The sequence below is a fragment of the Ambystoma mexicanum genome, chromosome 3p (genome assembly GCF_040938575.1).
Source record: "Ambystoma mexicanum isolate Mex_15411 chromosome 3p, UKY_AmexF1_1, whole genome shotgun sequence".
In the NCBI taxonomy this organism is placed as follows: Eukaryota; Metazoa; Chordata; class Amphibia; order Caudata; family Ambystomatidae; genus Ambystoma; species Ambystoma mexicanum.
The window spans coordinates 72,424,503-72,451,353 of record NC_090925.1 but is presented as its reverse complement, the minus strand read 5'-3'; positions in this window follow the sequence as shown (position 1 = coordinate 72,451,353).

Sequence of the window (26,851 nt, the reverse complement as noted above, 5' to 3'; positions counted from 1 at the left end):
CGTAGTAGGAAGATTGGAGCGTCCTGCACTACCCAGGGAAGAAACCAGCAGCAGAGCAAAGCAACAAATAATAGGTTTGCTCCTTAAAACCTAAGCAGGGTCCGACCTTCCTGGCTATAAAGCCCACTGTAGCTCTGTACAGCAAATTCGAACAGAGGAGGGTCCTGGCTTGCAGTATGGGCAAACTGGTTGGTCTCCCCAGCTCAAGGGAAGAAGTTTCCTGGAGGATCTTCTCTGTCATCGGATTCTGAAGATTCGGACCTGCAGCAGGGCTTCACCTGGCAGTTCAGTCGTTGAAGGGGTCCTCTTCCATCAGCTCCTCGTTGGTTCTTTCGTTCCAGTGCTGACTATGCCTTTCTAGTCCGAGAGACCTGCTTTTTATGCAGTTTTCCCCCATTCATACAGCTTGGTTGTCAATCACACAGCAGGGTGGCTGTCCTGGCAAGGACTGTCCCCTTAGCCAATTAAACAGCAGTGTGACTTGGGTTACCAAGGGAACTCATGGCAGGGGTCCGAAGACACCTCCCTCACATCCTGCCTACCCAAACTTTCAGGTGCCTTAAGGAGGGTTTCTATGCAGCAGCCCGCGAAAAGACAGCGAACAAAGGAATCAACCCTTGATTGGCGCGCAGAGAAGATCACGAGAAAGACTTTAACAAAAAGAAATGGCGACTAAACCCAGCCGGAGCCAAAATAAAATGTATTTGGTCAAGGGGGTTTATGCTTGAGGCTAATATAATAGCCTAAAACAATACCATGGTTATATAAGATAACCACGGTAGAAAAATTACGGTAGATACCACTGCCACCAGCCAAGTCTTGATGTAAAGGGAGCGAAACTGTGCTCCAAGAGACACAGACAAAAAGGGATAGGAATTAACCCTTTCCAATACTCCATGTAAGATGGGGTGTACTGGGTCTGTAGTTTAAAGAGACTACATAAAGTTAATGGCAACTTTACATGTTTCTGGGAGACAGTAGTCAGTCCCAGAAAATGGAGTAAGTGGGAAGTCTAAAAGACAACCCTGTGTCACTGCACTGAAGGTGGTGTGTAACACACACAAAATGGTGCTCATGGAGTAGGTGAGGCTCCCAGTGCATGCACAGATCACACACATGGTAGAAACACACACAGCAAAACACATGTAAGAGTGGGAAAAAGGCTCACACCACAAGGTGAAAAAAATAAATCCTAGAAATCCAACAAAGCTGCTGAGGGACTCATTAGGTAAGGGAAATTAGCCATTTGTGAGAATTCTCCCTAAAAGTCTGCCTGCGTGGCAGGGGGAGGGGGGATGGGCTGCCTGCTGAGCATGTCCAGGGGTGATGGGCTGGCTGTGGGGCATGGTGAGGGTGGATGGGCTGCCTGCGGGGCATGGCGAGGGTGGATGGTCTGCCTGCGGGGCATGGGGAGGGTGGATGAGCTCTTTACTGGCCATGTCCATGGGTGATGGGCTGGCTGTAGGGCATGGTCAGGGTGGATGGGTTACCTGCAGGGCATGGGGAAGGGGGCACTTCTTATTGTTTTACGTGCCATCACTTCACAGCGGATCGAGGACGTACCTCTTCTTTTGGTGGGGGTCTTGCCTATGCATGTTTTTCTTTCCCACGCTTGTCAGACTGTGAGTCGCGCATTTTTTTCCCACTGCCGGTCCCCCTGTGTATCGCATACCCGTTTTTGAGGTCATAGTAGTCTGTGTGTCCCACAAGTATGCTTTTTTGTGTCCCTGGGTGCCACTGCATACTGCGGGAGGTTAATTCCACACACGTGGGCTACTGGGGGTGGCGTGCATGGTTTTATTGAAGATTTGGGGTGTCTGAGCATTGTGTGACCTGTCATTTTCTCGCAGGGGTCACATACAGCCTTGCAGGAGCACAGGGGAGCTAGTTACATCATGTACCCCACCCCCTTTACCCCAATTGCCATCATTGGCAATGGTACACCCGTGCCATGGTTGGGAGGCCACGAAAGGTGAGGGGTGCCTCAGTTGAGCGTCATCCACATGGTGGGAGTTGTCAGGGATGTGGCCGGGGTGACCAGGGAATTGGGGGAGTCATAGGTAGTCAGGTTGGCTGCAGAAGGAGAAGAGGCATGGGTGTGTCACTTCGGCAGGATGTTCTGCCACGTGTTGGTGCAGTCATTCCACCACCCCCTGTGGCTCCGGGAGATGCAGCTTGTGCATCTGACACTGGCGCCCAATTGACCCAGCAGTCAGTTTCATCTACTGCCAAGGGGCCAACAGTAGTGGTAGCTGCAGGTGTGGCAACCGCCACCCAGGCTCAGGGTTGGCCAGCACATGATGCGTTGGCACCTGAGGACTCCCAGGCTGAATTGCAGGTGGTCAGGAGGCACAAGCAATGTGCGCGCAGGGATGCTCTGACCAATGAACATGTCCCTGGAGCAGTGTTATCATCAACTGCCCCAAGCAGCCGGGTGTTGGCAGCTGCATGGGCAGATGCAGCCGCCCCTGGCTGTGAGTCTGCCAGCCAGGACAGTCTCGGTCACAGACCTTGGCACAGAGGCTGTTACTGCGCTGGCTCCAGTCAAGAGCACCAGGCAGCCACTGCCGCAAGTCAGGGCTTCCATCCTTGTTCCACCTGCCACTCCCTTGGTATAGTCCACTGGCACCAAAGCCCCTATTTATCAGGGTGGCATATGTCCATACCACAGCCCAAGAGGAGGAAGGATGCACCTGCGCAAGAAGCTGGGACCCCAGACACGGCTCTGACCTCCGGCACATCAAGGAAGAAGCCTTTCGGCAAGCAGGAAGTAGACTTCCCTGTGGGCTATGTGTCGGAACCCAAATGCAATATGCTAGTGGGCCCAAATTGTCATACTACGCTGCCCAGCGTTGGGCACACTGGCAGCATGTTGTGGATGGTGTTACTGTATTCGGATATGAGGTGCGCACAGCTCAGGACTGCAAAAAGCGTTGGGATGACCTCCGATGCTGTGCTAAGCAAACGCGTGCCTCCAATTATGCCATGACTCGGGTAACTGGCAGTGGGCCACCACCTGAGGAGGAAGAATTCACTCCGTAAGAGGTGATCACTGCAGAGTTCATCCCGGCACAATTGTTCGAAGGAGTGGGAGAGATGCAGGATTATGATGCCTCATCTGGTGAGTGTTGTTGCGTCGTTGTCCAGCCCATGTGTTGTTTGCTTGTGTGATGTGTTGTGCTTGACTGCCACTACATGCTATGTGTACATGGTTCTCATGTGTGAGTCTCGCATTGCTTCACTGATGTGTGTCTGTTGTGATGCATGTTGGACACGTAAAGGAGAGGGGGACTGTCCTCATCACTACACATGCACCCTACTCACATGCTAGTCACCCGGCTGCTCCTCCAGTCCATGTTCCAGCTCACTGACCTGTCTGCGTGTAGCCTGTGGTGTCTTTCCACTCAGCACTCGGACTATGTCATCACATGACTGGTGTGCATGTGTGTTCCGCTGCATGTGGGTACACCATGTGAGCACGGTTCCTTGCCCCTCTGCCCCCCTGCCCCTCTATTTCACCATGGCACTGGTGTGTAACATGTTGGACTACTACAATGGCATGTTCCACACTCCTGTGTACATGCACATGTCCCCCTTCAAACCTGCCAGACACATACTGTGGGTACATTCTTTGTCCTTGATTCAGGGTGTCTCACTCTGACTGTGCAGATGACAGATGTTCCCCAGGGACATGAGTGCCCATTCATGCTCCACGTGGATTACATACATCCCCCTATGTGTCCTTGACAGGATGAACATTGTAGTACATGCCCACGATTACATACGCATCATGGCATTTGGTCATCCAATCCATGCCACTCTGGCTCAGTCCTGCATCACACACATGTTAAGGGTTTCATTGTCTGTGTGGGGCACAGCCCCATGAATCTGTTCAACTGGTGTAGTGCCTTCTGCATGAATAGGTGTACTAATGAGGCTTCATCATGTGTCCTGCTTACTGTTCCATTCTCATGTGCTGTGGTATCAGTTGACTGAGATGATGCAATTGACGCTAGTCAACACTGTCTTCCAATACACAGTTCTCTGGTCAACCGTTCATTGCCATGCAATGCATCCCTGCATTTTCACTAAGGGGGGGTGAACTGTATGCATGCAACCCAGTGCATGCACATTGCACATGATGGCTGAACTTGCCCTTACACTGCCGTCATGTTTAGTGAGTGACATCAAAACGTACTTGTTGATGTAGATTGTTGGTAACGTACACATGTTCTGCACTGCACCCACCCGCCCACTTCTGAGCCATGTTACACCGTTCTACATGCCTACTCACTGCTACAATGTCAAAGTGACCTGCCATGTATGTTCAGATTGTCATCCCTTCACTGTTATGAAACGCACAGGCACAGGTGCATCCTGTGACACATGTACTCTGTATTGGACCCCCTGTAGCAGGTGTTTAGCAAAGTTGATTGGTCAATCTGCGGGCTATACTAACTGGTATAGGCTGCAGATTGATGATAGCCTGCCAATCGGGTTGCAATGACTGTGGAGCTGCCTGCACGTGTGTATGTGTACACTTTCACATACATCAAAGCAGGCAGCATTGTAGGTGTTTGCTCTGCTATATAGGATGCTGTTCATATACACCATCGGGTGTATACGAACATGGGTGTATTTGAACCCTTTCACATATACATATGCAAGCAGCTTCAACTTTGTGTAGTGCAACATTGCAGCTACTTACTTAGGTGTGTGTGAAAGTGTTTATTTACACGTGTTCTCTGCAGCTTTTTTGTTGAATGACTAATATGTCGTTATTTTCTGTAAATGCTGCTGAGAGTTCAGCATTGCACCTGTTATGTTCAACTGTCATAATCCTGAAGGTGCACCGTTGTGCAGTACGTGTATGCCCAGGCCCACTTAGCAGACCTGTTGGAGCTTGGGCATGGTGATTTGACACACTGGCCCTCATTACGACCCAGGCGGTAAGTATCGAACATTACCGCCATGGCGTAATTTACGTTTACGCCCTGGCCCCATGCCGTAAAGTGCGGCACATTCCGACCCATCGCGCACGAGCATTACGCCATGGCGGTAATGTAAAGTATGCGATGCTGTAAATGACCCCAAAACGGCCCCTACCGGCATCGTACGCCGCGCAAGGTGCACTTCCGCCACCCATCATAGCGGTCAACGCAATTAGCGGTCACCGTAATTAGCGGTGACCGTAATTAGCGGTGACCGTAAATAAGCAGAACCAGAACTAGCGTCATCGTGGCGGAACGGGAAAGAGCACGGCGGCCATCTTTAAAAACACAATCCATTGCCATCCTCCCTAACCACTCCACATCCGACCCTGAGACCTGTCAAAACCCATTACCCACCCATTTACCAACTTGAAAATGCCAAAAGCTGTCAAAAAAGCCTGTGATTGGCAGTGCCAGGACCGCTTCTCTCGTGAGGAACTCACCATGCTTGCGGAGACCCTCCAGGACAATGCTGCGGTGGTCTTCTCGATGCAAATGACCAGGCTGGCAATTGCCAAGAAGAAGGCCATATGGGCCCTTGTGGCACAGCGGGTCAGTGCGGTGGGAACCGTACCCTGCAACGCACAGCAGTGTAGAAAGCGGTGGGACGACCTGAGGCTCGGCGTCAGGAGCATCCTCTCGGCGAACAGGAACCTGGGCATGGCAACCGGGGGAGGATCTGAATCACCCATCAAATTGCAAGCATGGGAGGAAATCTGTGCCTCCATTATCGGAATGGAGAGCATAGAAGGAGTAGGAGGGATGGAGAGAGGAGTCCAGACATCAGGAGATGCAGGTAGGTGGCTCAAATCAAGCCATGCAAAATTCACCAAAGTCCAATCATGTGAAGTACAATGTTGCCCCATAGTGCAAAGGCAACACAGCAGCAGGAGACTGCCCACAGACACATCCGATCTCCACCCTGTCCACATGCAGCATGCACACCCTAACTGCCGGCACCCACATACCTCCATGCTACTTCCACACAAAAGGCAGAAGGCAGACAACCTGTATGCCCCTGCCTCAAATGTGCTGCATGTAACTGATAAGATGCCATTGTCACAATGCAGGCCCAATGTCCGCAGACCCATCAATAACACTATCCCTCCTTTGCTCCACCACAGGCTCAGATTCAGACCCTCAGGATGAGGACACCACTGCCTCCACAGCCACTAAGAGGGCCAGGACAACTGTGCCAACACCGCAAGCCTCCACCTCTGCCGTCCCGAGGAAAACACCACAGCAGCCACAATCCCTGCCAGGGAAAGAGGACAGGGCACTGACAGCCACCACAACTGTCACCACAGAATCAGCAGCAGCAGCGCACATTACACAAATCGTGCCCACCGAAGGGACAGGCTCTGCTGCAAGCAGCACTCTTGGCGAAATGGCTGCCATTGCAGCCTCCTCCGATAGTGAAGCTGGGATCATTGAGGAGATTGAGGATGCAAGCCCCACTGCCCACCTACATTCCCCTACATATCCCTAAGCAGCCTGCATGCGGATGCCACACAGGGGCAGTTAGAGGACAAGGATTGGCCAGCCACCCCATCCCCGCTGCCGGAGGTGAGCAGCCCAATGGGTATGCCAATGCCATTAGTCATGAGCCAGAGGAATCAACAGACCCTGGATGAGATTGTCACCCGGCAGCAGCAACTATCCTCGCTCCTCAATGAGCACGTTGCAGAGTGTGGGGGGCAATGGATGCAATGGAGAGATGTGCAGACAGAGTTAAGGCTGCCATTGAGTCCTCCACGAAGGACATCTGTACAGAACTCGCCGCTGTGCGGCACGTAATCTCAGAACTGGTGCAGACCATTCGGGACATGCGTCCAAATGTGCATGCAGGAACCTCCTCGTCAACCAGCTCGGCACAGAGCAGCCCCATCCGACGATCAGGGAGGAACCTGCGCAGCACGGGCAGGGGTGCCCGGGGGCCAGGGGAGGGGACTGTCATTAGTGCTGGACAGTGGAGAATTACTGCATCACACACTGCTGCACAGACTTACTCACACCTTCGTAGGGATTCCAGGGGGGAGGGGGGAGTGGGTGTGTTGGGGTGTTCAGGGGGGAGGGGGGAGTGGGTGTGTTGGGGTGTTCAGGGGAGGGGGGAGTGGGTGTGTTGGGGTGTTCAGGGGGGAGTGGGGAGGGGGGAGTGGCTGTGTTGGGGTGTTCAGGGGGAGGGGGGAGGGGGTGTGTCATACCTTTTCACAATCATAATACACTTTTTTGTTTAGCACAAATCAAATGTGTGGACATTGCTTATTGCGTATGTGTGCTTTATTGTTGTACAGTCCACAGTGTGCATGTCCCAGACACACACAGTGCCCCAAGTGCTGTCTCCATGTTACACGCACACGCTGTGTGTGCTAGAAGCATTGGTCAATGAGATTCTGACGCATTTTACGCCCCTCCTGTGCATCGCTGCCTCCTTGAGGTGCTGCCCCATCCCCACCCTCATCATCCTCATCGTCAGGTGTTTGCAGTTCTGCGTCAGGGGGCAGGGGCACATTTCGTCTGACGCACATATTGTGTAGCATGACACATGCCATGACGATCTTCGCAACCTTCTCATGGCGGTACAGGAGTGCCCCGCCAGACCTGCTGAGGCAGCGGAAACGTGTCTTCAGTAGGCCGAATGCCTGCTCAATCACCACACGGGTACGTGCATGGGCACGGTTGAAGTCCTCCTCATGCTGGTTCTGTGGGTTCCGGACTGGTGTAAGGAGCCACTTCTTCAGGGGATAGCCTGCATCACCTGTAAGTGGGCAACAATGTATGTGTCAGGGATGAGATTGATTTTTGTACATGACGGATTCACACTATGCAACCGGTATATGTTCATGGCTCTCATGTAAAGTTATGCATGCCAAGACACAATGCAGAGGGGACAAGTGCCTTGTGAGTGCACATCCACTGTGTCCGTTCAGGCCGTTTCTTTAGGTGACTTGGCACGTGTCCTGTGAGGTCAACGCTCACATGATTGCAACATTGCTGTCTGCCTCATTATGACCCCAGTGAACAATACTGATGTCAATAGGGACAGTTTGTGGGCCTTGCTGTCTGTGTTGTAGTGTATTGATGTTCCTGTCCGTCATATGCCTCCTTTGTGCTCAGTTATGGGGGACAGGCCTTTCAGTTGATGGTGTTTGGTGATGTGCATGTAGGTGTTTTTTGTAGAAGTCAATGTGGTCACATTTTGTACAATGCACTTGGAGATGGTTGTGCCATGGTTGGGATACACCTTCATTCCCATGTTAGGTCTGCTTAGGTCAGGCATCATGAATACAGTTGTCAGATGACGTAAGTGCTGCCTCAGGGTATGATCTGGCTACTGCTAGTCGCAGCCAGGTGAAGTATGCATCATCCCCCCCCCTTTCTGCCAGGTGAAGTATGCATCATTCCCCCCCCCTTTCTGCCAGGTGAAGTATGCATCATACCCCGCCCTTTCTGCCAGGTGAAGTATGCATCATTCCCCCCCCTTTCTGCCAGGCGAAGTATGCATCATTCCCCCCCTTTCTGCCAGGTGAAGTATGCATCATTCCCCCCCTTTCTGCCAGGTGACGTATGCATCATTCCCCCCCCCTTTCTGCCAGGTGAAGTATGCATCATCCCCCCCTTTCTGCCAGGTGAAGTATGCATCACCCCCCCCTTTCTGCCAGGTGAAGTATGCATCAGGATTGCAGGCAGCATCATGAGGAGTTACAGAAGCTACCTACAATTACCTACTAGTCCGCGGAGCGGACGCGGAGTGGCGGAGAGTGGCAGTCGTGCAGATTTTCTCTGTTGCTGAGTCTGTTCACCCTGCCTGTTCTTTCTTGAAGGAGGAGTTACAGAAGCTACCTACAATTACCTACAAGTCCGCGGAGCGGACGCGGAGTGGCGGAGAGTGGCAGTCGTGCAGTCATGACTGTCGTGACTGGATCGACTGCCCCCCCCTTGGTCCATCTGGAAGAAGAAAATGGCCACTTACGAAGCTGGCGTGCACGCCAGCAAACTGACAAAACCTTGCTGCAAGATCCAGCCGAATCTACAAAGACTCTGTACAACCCAACAAATGCATTAAAACCTTTGAACAAAAAAGTTGGCAAAAAAGTGCTCAAACTTCCATCCCTACAGAAGGAAGATGACCCACTGATAATCGCGAATCAACAAGGACTCACTGAACAAACATTCCTCTCAGTTCTGTCAAGCCACGCTCCAGCGACACAAATTCAAGAAAAGACTATTGAGCCTTCTACTGCCTTCTCCTTCGAGTTCCCGTCCGCTCGCTTACCAGTTTTTCCCGGAGGGGGGACTGAGTTCGCAGTCGGTCGGACTTATCCCGACACGGAGGAGGCTGTGTCTGAGCCGGGGAGCGGCGCCGGCTCCGCGAGTGGAGGACATCGAGGCCAAGCCGTCTCGGGACGCCGGAGTGCCGCTTCCACCCATGCCGTCTTGGCGGCGGGTGGCTCCGACGAGGGGCTTGGAGCCGGTCCCGAGGTGAGACAGGCGGGGCTTACGCCTACCTCGGCACCGTCGATCGTCCGCCTCGTCTCCGTCCAGGTGCACGCTGAGCCGACAGAGGCTGACGAGCTGAGCGCGCCGGGGGCGACCGAAGGCTCCGAAGCGCGGACGTCTGCTCTGGACGAGGACGCGGAGAACACACCCAAAGCGGTGTCATCAGAACAAGGGGCGAGAGGCCCTTCTGAACCATCCAAACTCCGCCCCCGATGCCCGCAGCAATCTACACTCCCGCTCGAAGACTCGTCAACAAATACAAATGCAAAGATAAATACAAAAAAACGCTCACGATCATCGCCGACCCGAATCACTGAAAAAAGAAAAGAGAGAGAAAAAAAAAAAACAAACTTAAAAGCAAAAAGAAGCAAAGCAAGACTACCAAAATCCCTAACAAATGAGCACATAATAAACCAACCCGAAAAAGAAAATTGCAAGAACAAAGAAACCAAAACGAAACCCCGAGATTTCGCTCACCTCCAATCGGGAAGCTTGAAAACTTTCTTCAAAAAAAAACTTCAAACTAAAAATGGTAACATCTCTCTGACAGAGCTAACGGACGCAGAACTTCTAGACGCAGTTCTTGAGCTACAACCACAAACTAAATTAAGAAGAACTGAAGAGGGCCCATCTTCCAGACCTGATCTTTTGAATTCAAAACACCCCACTACAGAAAAAAGATCACAACCTTTAATAGCTAAAGAAAACAAATTCATCTTTGGCCAAATGCCTCTATTCCCTGCATCTACGGAGTTTGTTTTCAATTTAAACTCGGCTACGAACCAACCCTTTAACCCCTCATTGCCCTTAATAGATCCTCAGGCCTCTACGTCAACAAGTCTCCATCCTGTCGACGACACTTTACCTCAGTCGACGAACCAAAGAATCCAACTTCTGGAAGACGTAAGCTTGCCCTCCCTGGCCCTGACACGACAAATTGTTCCACAAAACAAACCAGAAAATATTTCTACTTGTGCAATGACAAAGATGACCCCAACCTCCAAAGAATCAGACACTCAACACGAGTGTCATCAAGCTGTGCCTCAGACTCCACCTAATGCGGATCCGAGACCCAATAGAAAACCTTACCAAAATCCTGATCCCTGCTCGGACAGCCAAAGCGCTTCTATTCATATTACCCCTTTACACGAGCCAGCCCGTGTGTCTTCGCCAACTACTAAAGACGCATCATCAAAAAAGCCGGACTTATTTTCCAATATGTCGGCACTATCCATCGCCCTGGTCCCCTTTACCAAACTATACGAGTCACTGTATGACACCCTAAAGGACCATACCGTTCTGCAAGCTATGATTCATACCAAACTAATCTTCTTAGAAGGCCACATTACTGCCCAAAAAGAAACAAATCAACCATCAACAACAACCATGACGACCATAGAAACACGGCTTCAAGAAATCGAAGAAACACTGAGTCGTCTGGAGAAACATGCCCTTCCAAACACTCACAGGGAGACACCCCCGGTTCCGGTCCAGTCTATGGAACAGACACTTGCTACCCCTCAGACTTCCAATATTCGCACGAAAACGAAATTGCCTTTGAAAAAGCCATCACTATTACCGCCACAAACCACAAACGGAGTCGTTTCCAGTACCGTTTTGGTGATTGACGAAGAGGAATACTCAAACAAAACACCTTTATACCAACCTGAGCAACCCTACTCAATTTTTTCCACAAAATCAAAACCTCACACTTCTGTACAGCCTGCGAAAATCTCTGATCCAACCACGGCACGTGCAAAAGCGACGGATCCAGCCGATAAACTAGCCTCCGAGCCATATACTCATTGCACCGACCAAAACCACCTTTCCCATCAAGACTCTGCTTTGCTGAACTGTCTCTACTCACTTGCGAATAACGACTCAAAGGCAGCAAAAAATCCTACAGAGGACTCAAATTCCATCACAGATTTGACGAACCTCTCAGTTCATTGTGACGAACTTACCTCTACGACGTCACCAATTCAACGGAGAGTACAGCTGGAAAACCATATTTCCTCTGATTTATATACAAAGACCCCCTCGTCACCCATCGCCTGTGATGAAAACAACTGCCCACAGTTCATGACCCTAGAAGAGAGACGAAAAAATATTGAGTTAACAACGTCAGCCAAAGCAAAGGCTCTCTCTACAAAAAAAAAAAATAGAGACTCCTTCTCTCCTCTGAATGAAAGAAAAGAAAATAACACCAATAAACCCCGCCCAGATCAGCGTTCGCGATCCTCAACAGATTCTCAACAATTTCCAGACTCACAAGACTCCTCTCGACACTCTCGAAACACTTCATCATGGAAACGCTTGCGAGATGATTCCCCTAAGAAAAATAATCATCACTCATTAAAGCTCATCGGCACAAAGACAATTCCTCCTCATCAAACGACAAAAAAACAGGGCAAACTACCGGGGAAATGGATCCTAAAACTAGAACAAATAAGAGAAAACCGAGACAATGTCACCTTGAACAGAGGTGGTATGCTGACTCTGATTCACCTCATACCCAAACTGACATGGATTTCGTCGGACGACTTGTGGTTAGTCGAACCTAGCCACCATTATGGTAGAGCTGAGTGTTACCTTCACATCGTCTCAAGAAAAGTCAAAGACAAATTGATCGACCGGAAAAAAGATTTTCTAAGTCTGGGCTACCACCTCTCGTTAAAAATTACGTCAACAGAAGAAAACTCTAATAAAACAAGAGAAACTACCGGAACCCCCCGTAAGAACTTGATAAAAAACCGCAGTGTTGAAAGTAAACACCGTAACTCCGAGACCTCACAGGCTCATCAAAACCTAGCTGATCGAGTAGATCCACCAAGTCTCCATTGCAGTTCAAAAGTGACCTTCTCAAACAAAACCAAATATGATTCACATCATACTTCAACAACACTGAACACCAAAAGAACAAACTCAAATTCAGAAAATCCCGAAGAAAAAATTAGCTTCCGCAAAGAACGACAAGAAAGCATCATGAAGCTAAACAGAACCATCCAACGGGAAAATAATGCTCCAAAAACATCTCCCGACGAAAAATCAATTTCATCCAGCTTTTGGGCATGGCTCCCAAAAGCCCTAGCATCACATCGCTCAAAATAGCAACACAAGAACTTGACCGCCGTTCCACCTTCGTCGAAAAACTGCAACAGAACCCTTCTTGAACTTAAGCTTGCCTCCTGGAACACCAGGGGATTTAAACACCTCACCTCGACCAGTGACACAAACCTGGGCTCCTTTGACATACTGTGTCTCCAGGAAACTTGGCTGACTAAACTACCAACACTTGATGGATACAACCTTTTTTTGGCTCCAGCAGCGAAAGGCCCAATAGGCCGACCTTCCTCGGGCCTGCTTATCGGCCTCCGAATGGACAGAGGTCTCACAGCAATTAACATCATTGCTTCAAACTACTCGGTATTGGCCCTTTTACTAACTTGGTCTTCACGATCACCAGACGGAGTTTACCAACATCCTATCTCCGTAGCAATTCTTAATACATACTGGAATCCGGCGGCAATTGACCAAAAGAACTTTATAAAACTGATTGAAAACATAATCGATGAAATACGGACGAAGTACAACACCTTTCACCTTATAATTTGTGGTGACTTAAACTTGTGTTGCAACCAGAAAACTACCAACAAAAAATCCCTGAGTGAAGAGCGTGGAAACAAATGGACGAAATTGATGAACTCAAGAAAACTGCACAATCTTGATGCAGTATTTAAAAACACCAACAGATTACCAACTTGGTCAAATGGAATACTAAATTCAACCATTGACTACACTTTTGCTTCGGAACCCATGCTGCACCTAACGACTGCCTTCGACGTCGTTCACACATCATCGAGTGACCATAACATTCTTCAAACCACCTTGAAAACATCCTATTTCAATTCTGACAGGTACGAATCTGCGGTGGAACAAACTCCTCAAGGCACAAGAATACGCTTAACAGCGCATGACATTAGAGAACTCACAAACCTGTACACAAACTCGTGCCTACCACATATCCCCGATTTGGTCGATTATGGCCCACTACTAACTACCTACAGAACTCCGAGAGGTAAACTAAACCAAAAGAAGCAAGCGCCTCCTCACTCGTACGACAAAGTGATCGTCCAGAAACGAAGGATCTTCAGAAACGCCAAAAGGAACGCTCTAAAACTCTCGAACAATGAAAGAACGCAAGCGATTAAAGAACTCACTAGGAACTACAAAAACTGGGTGCGCTCATACAGATGGCAACTTCACCAACAAGACGCAGAAGCCATACTAAAAGCGATTTGTCAAAACAATCCGAAAGAATTTTGGTCCCTGATGAACAAAACAACGCTACCGAATGGGCTGAACATCGCAAACAGCATCACCGAAGCCACCTGGGCTGCCCACTTTAGCGCCCTTTTTGAGAAACCTTCATCCGACGTAACAGCCGGCACGAGCATTCAGGCGACGCAACCTATTGCTAAAAACATAAAAACCAAAGACTCCTGGACGAAACTTGACGATCTAGATGATATACGATCCACCTTGAATAATCTGAAAAAATCCAGGGCCCCGGGTCCCGACGGGATCACAAACTTTGAACTAAAAACCCATCCGGAAGAGTGGGCAAAATTCATAAGATCAGTCTTCACAAGATGTATGGCTTCTCAATCGGTACCCCCTTCATGGCTCTCTGCCATTGTGGTTCCGATCTATAAAAAAGGAGACAAACAAGATCCTATAAACTATCGCCCCATCGCCTTACTGGACCCTATAGGGAAGGTATTTGGAACACTACTCCTGAAAAAATTCCAAGCATGGGCTGCTAGTGCGCCTTGTAATGACCACTTCCAAGCTGGCTTTAAGAAGTCGTTGGGGACAGCTATTAACATCTTCATGATATCCACTTTGAAAGCCAAGGTAAAGGAGGGAAATCCGAAAAAAATATACATGGCCTTCATCGACTTCTCCAAGGCTTTCGACCGAGTAGATCGTTCTAGACTTTGGGAAAAATTGTCATTGTGGAACTGCCCAAGTGCTATTCTAAATCCTATTAAAGCCCTCCACACAGACACCAACATTACGATACGGCTGAACCAACTAGGAAGCCTTTCTTCTGAAATCGCAACCAGTAGAGGTGTTAAACAGGGCTGCCCTCTGGCCCCGGCACTCTTTCTCGCCTATATGGGAGACTTTCAACATACAGAATCCCGGATCAGGTCTTTTCCACCAAAACTTGCAAAAACGAACATTAGCAGACTATTTTACGCGGACGATCTTATCTTACTAGACATGACCCCGATAGGCCTTCAACGCCAACTCTCAAACCTACATGAGTTCTGTTCCGAAAACAATCTGGAAATTAACATCGAAAAAACAAAGATAATGGTGATGGAAGGCCTGTCACAGAAACAGGAAAAATTCAACTGGACCATTGAAAAAACAACGATTGAAAAAGTTAAGAACTACAAATATTTGGGCGCGTTCCTTGATACTACAACAAAAGAATCAGCAATGCAAGAACACCTCTGGGACAAAATTCGCACCCTAGCCACAAAGGGAAAAGCCATTGACAGAAAATTTGGGAAATTTTCGACAATTCCTCTCTTAAACTTCTACAAAGCAAAGGTGGTCCCTTCTGTGACATATGCTGCTGAAGCCATGCTTTACCTTCCTAAAACTCTCTGGCCTAAGCTAGAAGCCTACTTCTGGAGATCGACTCTCTTTCTACCAAACTCAACTCCTATACCACTGATCCGTCGAGAATTGAGTCTGTTATCCCTCCGGAGTACGGTCGACTGCAACTCAATTATGTTTTACAGAAAATGCATACTTCCAAACGGTACTTTCGCTCACGGCCTGATCCTTAAAGAATTACAAACATCAAGATGCAAAATGCTGATCCAGTGGAAAAAAGAAAATGCATACCTACTAAACACAATAGAGTGTACTGAAGACGAACTGATTAACAATCCATCAAGGATACTTAAGAAACTAAAAGAAATGGATTGGATCAATACACTAACTACAGCAACTAACTACAAACTCACTTCACATCTGCTGCCTACGGCAACGAAACTGAATACCTTACAAAACTATATTAAAAAATTCCCGAGCCGAGCAGCACGCAACTTGATAATGCGAGCAAGACTAAACCTCCTTGATACAAATGAAATACGACACATCAGAGGCTTGTCAGTATCAAACAGTTGCAGATTTTGTAATACAGAAAAGGAAACACTGCGCCATTTATTGCTTTCATGTCCAGACATAAAAGAGATTCGTTTGCCCTACCTTAAGACTTTTCTGTTACATTCTTTCATGACCGATGAAGACACATGGTGGGCTCGGCTGATTGGCGGCCACCGAACAACATGGCAACTGGCGACCTTCAAGATCTTACAACAGTTAACAGAAAAGCTTGAACTCAAACGAAAGGAACATAACTAGGATTCTCTGTCCCCGGACTTAAACATTGCAAATACAAACGTTGCAAAAAAATCAATTATTTGATTAAAAATTGCAAAAAAAAAAAAAAAAAAAAAAAAAAAAAAAGTATGCATCATCCCCCCCCCTTTCTGCCAGGTGAAGTATGCATCATTCCCCCCCTTTCTGCCAGTTGAAGTAAGCATTATTCCCCCCCTTTCTGCCAGGTGAAGTATGCATCATTCCCCCCCCCTTTCTGCCAGGTGAAGTATGCATCATTCCCTCCCTTTCTGCCAGGTGAAGTATGCATTGGTATGTCGATCACCTACCCACTTCACATTTCCATGCTCATGACATTAGACTCACCGAGTAGCCAGGATCTTGGGCCTGCATGTCGCTCCATGTAGCGTGGTATTGTGGAGTTCCTCAGGACCATTGAATCATGGGTTGATCCGGGGAATCGGGCACAACAATGTGTGAAGATCCTGTTGGAGTCACAGACCATTTGCACGTTGATTGAGTGAAATAGTTTACGGTTGCGGTACGCTACCTCCATGGCATGTGGGACCACCAATTCCACATGGGTGCAGTCGATGGCACCAATGCAACCAGGTATGCCAGCTAGTGCATAGAAACGCACTTTGGTATTAGCAATCTCCTGGGCAGACCGTGGCAATGAGATGTGGTCGCCTGTGTGCTTGAGGAGGGCATCGAGCACTTGGATCAGTGTACGTGAGAATAATGGTTGTGATATGCCATGCAAGTGCCCCACTGTGTGCTGGTAGGTGCCTGTGGCCAGGAAGTGGAGCACGGACACTACCTTCAGTAGGGGGGGTGGCGGTGGGTGTTTCAATCATGCTGACAATGTCGTTGTGTATCATGTCCACAATGGTGGTGATGGTGTCCCGGTCCATTCGGTACAGGGTGTGGATCTGCTCAGCGGTGAGGTTGAATGGACTGGCTCTGATGTGTGAGATTGGGGGCTGCCTGCGTGGTGCCACTGGCTGTGCTGGTGGGGCTTGCTGGTCCTGCCTTGCCCTCCTTCTCCTCCTGCGTCTCCTCTGTGCAGCCTGTTGTTGTTGTTGTAGTTGAAGTTGTAGCACTTGCATTGCTATCAGGTCCTCCAGCCCCAACATTGCTAGTCCTATTGGTATCATTGTGGAGTGTGACTGGGTCTGGGAAGGGGTTGGGTGTGCTCTTTTTCTAATTCCTGAGTCTGTATTGCCTCCACCTGTGCTTATTCTGTGCACCTGTGGCAGCTGGATTCACTGCACAAGGCCCTTTACGGTTGGTTTGCGATGGCGTAATTAGCACCATGGCGGTAAGGTACTTAACGGGCTGGGTGATGGCGTTAGGTGCATGTCCGCTTGGGTCAGCATTCGCGTACCTTTGCGCTATGCCGGTAATTACGGTGTGGGTGGTCGCGTGCGCGCATCCTTGGTGCATTTAGCGGCAGCGTTAACTACGATGCCGCTAATGGCATCGTAGTTGACGGTCACGTGTCATGATCGGACCTAGCGGAAAACGATGGCGGTAAAAATGTACCATTGTTTTTCACTTAGCGCCAGGGTCGTAATGAGGGCCACTGAATAATGTTCTTTGGCGCATTCAATGCACTCAGTGCTGAATCAGGCCACGAGGGGTGTTCTGGAGGCTTCATGGACCAGCAGCTCTGACCATACTGGGCGTTATCGTCCCTCATGCCTCATTGTAGGCCCTCGCTTTGCTCGGGACATTCACAATGTCTTCAGGGCCCATGACACCCGGTACGGGCCGAACTGCAGATGGATGAAGCTATATTGGTGATGATGATTCAGTGATGCATATGTGCATGCATATTATGTGTGGCATGGTGTGTTTTGATTCACTTGCAGCTGTGGCCATTTGGCTGTTCAGACATGCTTATACTATGTGCCATCTCTTTATTGCCATCTGTAATTTCTGAATGTGATATGTGCCTGCCAGAGGTGGCGTGTGATGGAGATGATGTACTACATTCAGTAGTTTACACGCATCTATTTCTGCTTTCGGGATGCCATTGCATATCAATGCCACTGGATGCATGCCAAAATTTGAGTTTTGTGAGACATGTCTGCTTCATGTGTTGGCTGTCGATGTGATGTCTATGTGTGTGGGTTCTGACATGTGTACTCATGCTTGTTTTTTTCACATTACAGGTGATGAAGCAATGGAGCCAGAGGATGGTGATGTCATTCCAGACACGGGGCTGCTATTACATCAGCAACCCGGCACAAATGGGGGTTGTGGGGTTGTAGACCACGAGAACCCACTTGTGCTCCAGACCATTATGTCCAGGGTTGGCAATTAGTCAAGCTCTGATGATCACTCTGAGAACAATGTTGAGTTTTATTTGCGTCATGTCCATTTGTCGCTGGTGAGTGATCCTGATGTGGACGATCTTCTGTCCGCGGCACCTACACTGAAGGGCCAGACAGTGTTGGAACGTCCACCTGTGGTGGTTGTGGATGCATGGTCACATTCCACACCAGTTGCTGATGTGCCTGGGGCATCATGTCAATGGAGGGATATAGTCCTGCAGACACGGCAGTGCCAATCCTGCAAGGGTCACGGCTCCTTGGGTCCCGCAGGTGTCATGTCCGGCAACGCAGTGTCCGTGCACCACCATGGAATACTGAGTGGGAGGAATCCATGTATGCCAGTTCACAGCAACAGGGGGCAGCTATTGATAAGATCGCTCAAGGCATGGAATGTGTGGCCCAATCCATGCTCCCCCCTGCTAGGTTGGTGGAGCTCCAGCAGCAGGCAGCGCAGTCCATGGGCTGCTCACTCAGGCAGGGCATGGTGGTCTCAGACAGGCACGCCGGGCTGAAATGTTGTCTCTCCATCAAGCACTTGCTGCTCACGCAGAGGCACACATGGAGGCCCTGAGGAATGACCATCAATCCCTCATATCTACTCTGGGTGTGCTCAACATGTCCCAGAGGCAGCGGTCAGAGGAGAGGTTGGAGCAGCTTGAGAACACCATCTCGGCTGAGCTACGTGCATGCTGGTAGGTGCTCCAGATGTCACGTGAGGCCATGCAGGCAGAACTCTGTGTTACATGTGCTACCTTGCAAGAGGAAGCACGTGTATCACGTGAGGTGCGGCATGCTGACCAATGTGCCAATCGCCACACAGGACCAGGCTTACCAGACCGGCATGCTTGCTGGCGTCGAGTGGCAAGCTGTTCATAGGCGTGGTCAGGCAACTGTGCCATGTCCACCTTCTGATTTCCATTCAGAGGGTGACTCGGATGACGACTTTTATTCCACGCAGGTCGGGCCGTGTAGGTTTGAGTCCATGAAGGTTTTTTTTTTGTATCTCAACATCACCGCATGTGGGTGTTGAGGTGCACCCTGTACCCCCTCCTGGTTGCCACCCCCCTGATCTTATGTGGCCATTTTTTATACTATTTTTTGTCTATTGGTCATTCATGTGGCAGTGTGGTGCTTTGTGGCTTTTGAAAGCTTCCATTGTGTGTTCCAGCTGGACCCATACAAGCTTGTCTCGTGTATGTGTTAGTGGCTTGGGGTCCACACACACATATGCCACTCCTGCTTCCCCTTTCCATGGGCTTGCAAGGATGGTTCGGTGTGACAACAATTTACACAAGGGCATTGGACTTTCATCATATCTGTGGCCAGTCTGCTATACTACTTGTGTTTACACCCCTAGTGGGGATTATGGATGTTTTCTCCATGCCAGTACATTTTTTAAAAGTGCATTTATTGAAGTTGATTGTTATGTTTTTTTTCATTTCTTGCCTGTATACATGCTTGATGCACTTCATGCTGTATACATTAGCCTGCACCCTTTTGCTGTCAAAGCCACACTGATGATGGGAGGGGCTGGGTGGTAACAATGTCAAGTTGGTACGTGTTAGGTTCAGCCCCTGGGAATTGTGGCAAAGGTGGAAGCATTAGGAATGTGACCCAAGAACCACAACTCATGGCCCAGTCATCATCTGAGATGTCCACCTAGACTACTTCTCCACTCTGTTCCGTTTGGACTGCACGTTGTATCAGTCTTCCCTCTTGGACTTCGCTGCTACGTGATGGCGCAGTTTCTCTACTGGACTAGAGCTCTTTCACTCATTTTTTCACACTCAGGTGCCTTTTATCCCTGTTTTTCTTCCTGCTACTGTCCTTGTTGCAGATCTGTCCGCCCGTCTCTCGGGCATTTATTTCCACATACTTGTACGCTGCCTCGATTTGCCTCGGTACACTTCTGTACCACAACGACTTCTCTCTCGCTCCTCCTATCTTTTATCTATTCCATCCATACCTTTATGTTCATTTTGGCCTTTTACCAAAGCTATTCAACTGTTCTGGCTCTTAACTTGCTGTCAGCTGTTTCCGGCAATCTCGCATTCACTCTGCCTTTCCAGACTTGTGCTGTCTCTGCCTTTCTTCGTTCACGCTATCAAGGATTGATTGGGTTTCAGCTCAACCACCCAGTTGTGCCAGCCTCCTTGGTTATTTGCTACTCACGTTTCAGCTCTACCATCAGTTGTGGCATCCTTATTGATTATTGTCTACTCAAATTCCTACCTATCCTGTTGAACCATTGTACAACTGTGCAACCTTGGAAGTTATTCTATCATTCAGCTTGGACATGTACTTGGCCATATTCTGCACAAGTCATCTAGTGGAGACTCTTTGAGGGTTTTTTGGTGCCTAGAGGCTTTTTCCCTGGTTTGGGGGTTTGGCTCCTTGGAATTCTCTGCGATTTGGTATTTTTACCAGTCAAGGTGGCCTCTGACGCGGCTAGACCCTATTTACACGTAAGGAAGAACAAGGAAACCAAGGGGAATGGGGATCCTGAAGCCAAGTAGACTAGAAGGAAGAAGCCGATGGACCCCAGAGACAGTTCTTCTGAAGGTCAAGGTGATGAGGAAATGAGGGAGGTGCTTTCATTGTCGGGCAGTACGCTTGGGCTACAGTGATTGGTCATTGTCTGACATTGTCAATGTGGGGTACTATGTACATGATGTGTTCTGCTGGTCAATGGATGTTCCTGTGTTGGGTTTACTTTTCAGGCGTCAGGGGATTGGCGTGGTTTGACACACTGGGTTCTCCACATGTGCAATGTTCACATGTGATGTGTACAGGACAATGAGGGTCACTTAATTTCACATGCATGTATTGAGTGCATGTGCCTACTGACACACACACCTACACAGTGCACCACCACACATACAACCACCCATCCATGCCCACACGTGCACACAGATTGACTTCTCTGCCATGCTGTGTCCCTGCAGCGTATGATCACTTACCATGTTCGGATCGTGTACATGCGTCACTGGGTAATTTTAGTTGCTTGTCCTTTTTTATATGATGCTCAAGGTATATTCCCAACACAATGGCTGCTCACTGTGCTGTGTGCTGAGCGGTGTATTGCAGGGGACACACACAGCACACAGTTTTGGGATTTGCCGATTTGGATTGGCCAATGTGCATGCCAACAGGCATTCTGTCTTCTGTTGATGGTACCGCTTGTGGCATGTATTTGTGTATGGCTTTCTATGTGTGGGAGGTTGTTGGTCAGTCATTTCATCTGATTATATGTCAGGTGTGATTGTATCAGTCTTGTTTCCATTTATCACATGGCACTTCGTGACTAATTTGTCATGTGTTGTGCATTTGGTTTGCTCTTTTTCTGTTGCATGCCATGTCATGGTGTGGCCAACGAGGGTGATGGGGGTTGGGAGGGTTTGGTTGACACACCTGTGATTTTCATGTCCTGTTTTGCAGGGGTTGGTGTGATATGCACCTCCCTTTGGTCACACAGGATTGGTTATGTTTAAGTAGCTAGGGATGCACAAAATGTAGCACTTCCGTGGAAACGTTCTCAGGGTGCTAAGGTTGTGACAGTTGCTTGTCTCTTTGTCATCATCGATTGTCACCTGGTATGTGCCAGGCCTGTGTGCACTCCGCAGGGGTGGGAGTTTAGGTGAAAAATGTGGCCACAAGCTGGTTCCGGGCTGCCTCGCCACATGCCCTTTCCCCTCCCATGAGCAGAGCCTTTGCATGTGCTTGGGGATGTGGGGGCACCACCATGTCTACCGGTGCGCCCCACTATGTTGCAACATTGTGTAGGACACATGATGCCACAATGATCCTGCACACTACTGTGGGTGCATATAGCAGCTGCCCACCAGAGCGGTCAAGGGAGCGGAAGCGTGATTTTAGCACTGTGAATGTGTGATCCACGATGCCCCTAGTTGCAATATGGTCTGGGTTGTATTTTACTTGGGGTGGTGTGGTGGGGTTCCATATTGCCTTCTTCATGTGGGTGCTCAGAGGGTAGGCCTTGTCCCCTGGGGAGGTGATGATGGTTGTCATTAGTTGGGTTTGTGTATTTGTCTGTGCGTGACATGCATGCATGTGCACAGACATTTGTACTCACCAATGAGCATGTGTCACCATGGTTCCCAGCTTCCAGGTCCCGGCTCAGGGCGGACATTCTGTACATAAAACTGTCATGGCAAAGTGTCAGGATAGTTTGCATAGACAGAGGTGATGATTCCATGGGCATCGCATACAACCTGTACGTTGATGGAATGCCAGTGCTTGCGGTTGTGGTAGATGTTTTCAGTGGCCCTAGGTAGACATAGGGGCACATGGGTGCAATCTATGGCACTGAGCACTGTGGGGAAGTGTGCCACCCTGTAAAAGTCCTGGACCACAGCCTGCCTTTCTGCACGTGTTCTGGGCATGTATATGTGCCTGCGGACTGAGGGGCGCGCATTCATGATTGACAACACATGGTGTAGGCAGCGTGACTGCGTGGGCTCTGAGACACCCCCAACTATGGCAGTTGTCTGCCGAAATGACCCAGTGGCCAAAAAATGTAGGATATTGGGCACCTTTTCCAAGGGGCTCAGTGCTTGGGAGCACAAGGTGGGTGATGTGAGCTCATCCTCCCATTCAGTGACCAGGTCTAGGACGATATGAGGTGGAAACCTATACCTGCCAAAGACCTCATCATCAGGCATCCTAAAAAGTCTGGTCCTGGGAAGAAAAATGCAGGGCCTGGCTATTCTCCTCCTCCTGCGGTGTCCCACGATCACTGCTGCGAGAAATGGGACATTCATCGTAGCTTTATATACGTGTTTGTTGTTTGCGTGCACTTTTGTACTGCGCAGGGCTGCTACCACCTGCCTTCGTGTGGCGGGCATGTTTACGCCTGTGCGTGTCTTTTGGTGTGTGCGGGTTTCCCTTATTCAATTCCATGAATAAGTGTTGTTCGCGCACGTGTGGGCGTTCCATGTATTTCCCAGCAGTACTTCCCCAGTTATGCCCTCCTTTTCACTCGTTGTTCCGCCCCCTTTTTGGTGTGTGCGCTACACATTGTGTGCTTTTGCTGTGCACATCACGCATGGTGTTCCGGATGTCGCAGTGATGTGTGCACCCGTGTGTGCCATGCACAGTTTCGGCGCAGCTCCACGGGAAAAACATGCGCACATACTTCCATTAATTGCTTCTGTGCTATTTGCACGCATGCTCTGGATTTTTGTCAATTGTGCCACCAATGCCACCTCACCAACTGTATACTTTATATTGTCATCTGAATCCCAGTGTAGTAACACACAAATAAAAGAATAGCCTTCCCAATTTGATGTAGCTGCCCATTGCACAATCACACACCTCCGCAATCATCCTTACCATCATACTAAGACACATTCTGTACATAAAACTGTCATGGCAAACTGTCAGGATAGTTTGCATAGACAGAGGTGATGATTCCATGGGCATCGCATACAACATGTACGTTGATGGTATGCCAGTGCTTGCGGTTGTGGTAGATGTTTTCTGTGGCCCTAGGTAGACATAGGGGCACATGGGTGCAATCTATGGCACTGAGCACTTTGGGGAAGTGTGCCACCCTGTAATAGTCCTGGACCACAGCCTGCCTTTCTGCACATGTTCTGGGCATGTATATGTGCCTGCGGACTGAGGGGCGCGCATTCATGATTGACAACACATGGTGTAGGCAGCGTGACTGCGTGGGCTCTGAGACACCCCCAACTATGGCAGTTGTCCGCCGAATTGACCCAGTGGCCAAAAAATGTAGGGCATTGGGCACCTTTTCCAAGGGGCTCAGTGCTTGGGAGCACAAGGTGGGTGATGTGAGCTCATCCTCCCATTCAGTGACCAGGTCTAGGACGATATGAGGTGGAAACCTATACCTGCCATAGACCTCGTCATCAGGCATCCTAAAAAGTCTGGCCCTGGGAAGAAAAATGCGGGGCCTGGCTATTCTCCTCCTCCTGCAGTGTCCCACGATCACTGCTGCGAGAAATGGGACATTCATCGTAGCTTTATATACGTGTTTGTTGTTTGTGTGCACTTTTGTACTGCGCGGGGCTGCTACCACCTGCCTTGGTGTGGCGGGCATGTTTACGCCTGTGCGTGTCTTTTGGTGTGTGCGGGTTTCCCTTATTCGATTCCATGAATATGTGTTGTTCTCGCACGTGTGGGCGTTCCATGTATTTCCCAGCAGTACTTCCCCAGTTATGCCCTCCTTTTCACTCGTTGTGCCGCCCCCTTTTTGGTGTGTGCGCTACACGTTGTGTGCTTTTGCTGTGCACATCACGCATGGTGTTTGGGATGTCGCAGTGATGTGTGCACCCGTGTGCGCCATGCACGGTTTCGGCGCAGCTCCACGGGAAAAACATGCGCACATACTTCCATTAATTGCTTGTGTGCGATTTGCACGCATTCGCTGGATTTTTGTCAATTGCGCCACCAATGCCACCTCACCAACAGTATACTTTATATTGTCATCTGAATCCCAGTATAGTAACACACAAATAAAAGAATAGCCTTCCCAATTTGATGTAGCTGCCCATTGCACAATCACACACCTCCACAATCATCCTTACCATCATTCTAAGACACTCATACACAAAGCACGAATACACTGCACAACAGCCCAACCCACACTTTATTTTTTCTCCAACAGACCCAAAAGAAGGCCTACCAAAAAACAACTCCGTAGATAGCAACGCAGAAGTAGAGCAAATCAAAATAAAAGTGTCCAAAATAAGCATCCATCTCTAGCATATTTTGAACAAAAAGTTTAAACAAAACAGCTAATACAGACATTAAGCAAAACAAAACAAGCTTCCAGTACAGAAACTTTGACTCCTCTATCAAAATGTAAACGAAACAGAAAGTGAGTAATAAGAATTCAGCTACCACTACTGCTAACGCTGCACCTATAAATCTAAATTTAGTGTCAAGCAACAATACCAAAAAAAATATTTTACAAAAACTGTTCTGCCACAGAGCCCTTCAGAACCCTATAAAAACAGGAGAGAAATCATGCACAACCCCTGAAACCCACTGTAGAAAATGAATCCTAGAAGATCTCATAGACAGTGCAATCCTTCTCAAATGGAAGTTATGTATTTTAGTTTTAAACAGAATGAAACCACTAACAAAACGAACCACTAAACTACAAAAAGACTTCTCAATAAACAAAATATCAGCAATAAATAGCTTCTTAAACATCTGTGGAGGTGAATGGAGTGACACCACAAGCACAGAACCATATTTTAATGAAGAAACATATAAACAAAAGCCAAAAAACCCAATTGCCATACATAGCAGTGGACGAGGGTATGAAAAACTTAATAACACTATTATGGAATAAGAAACTCTGCTCAAAAAAGTATCCCCAGAAAATTCAGTATCACCTCTCCATTCTACTTAACCAAAACTTCCAGTCTACAAAAGGCTGTGCCAATCAATGTGTAACATTGGCAAAAAATCTTTAAAATCTTTATGCCAGTTCTTCAATCAGTATGTAAAAAGTAAAGACAAATTCAAAATTAAACGACTACAAAATATGGATGCCTGTCCAGTGCACAAATACACAGGACTACAAGGATATTCATTAGCCTGCATTTTAGGACCTATTTGCAAAATCACCTTCCATCATATCAAAATGATATCAACACATCATTCAACTATAAGAAATCTGATCCATAAACTCTACTATGCTAAAAGTACTGCTTTAGCACTAGCCAATTTAAATAACAATCTTCTACATAGCACGGCCAAACAACTACTCGAAGAAATAGAGCATATCCAGACAAAATATTTTGGAAGAGAAAGCCACTTACAAAATGCAATAGCTTTACAACAAACTAGCAACTACTGTACAAATGGCAACCTTCTATTAACCACATACAAAAAAAAATACTAAAGTTTAAAAGTACCTCTGCTGAAGTAGCAAACCATGTGTGTGTTTGTTGCCGCAGGATTTTTTATAAAAGTAGCACAAAAACTGTAGACATAACATACAAAATAGAAGACAATGAAGATTCCATATGGTTCCAATTACCTCTCTACCTTATGACAGAAAACATATTCGAAATTACTGACCCCTTAATACTTTGCAATTACTGCACTGCAAAACTTGACAACAACCAAACTCCTTCACGTACTATCATAAATAACGTGGAATTATTTCCACTACCAAAACCCATGCAACAACTAAATGTATATGAGAACATCATAATTCCAACAGTGCACCCATTTCAAGCAATAATAAGCCTTCAACCAAAAACATCAAAACTACCTCCCTCTGAATTAGAAAAAGGCATTTTTGGCAGAGTAGTTTAATTACCATTACAAATCAAAGAAAATGTACACCTCTAGGAGTGCAACGGCCAACAGATCAATCTTTGATTATCTTAGTAAATGGCGTACCTACAAAAGACAAAAACATCTGGCAACAACTCGTGGACTTACATAAAGTAGGACAAGCCGTGCAATATGCAAAAAAACAACAATGAATACTACAAAGAACTTAATATTGAAGAAAACCTGAGAGAAACCATGGAAATAATTCAAGAGTCACCAGAAACTGGTCAATTCCAACTTCTAAATCCTGCTACAGAA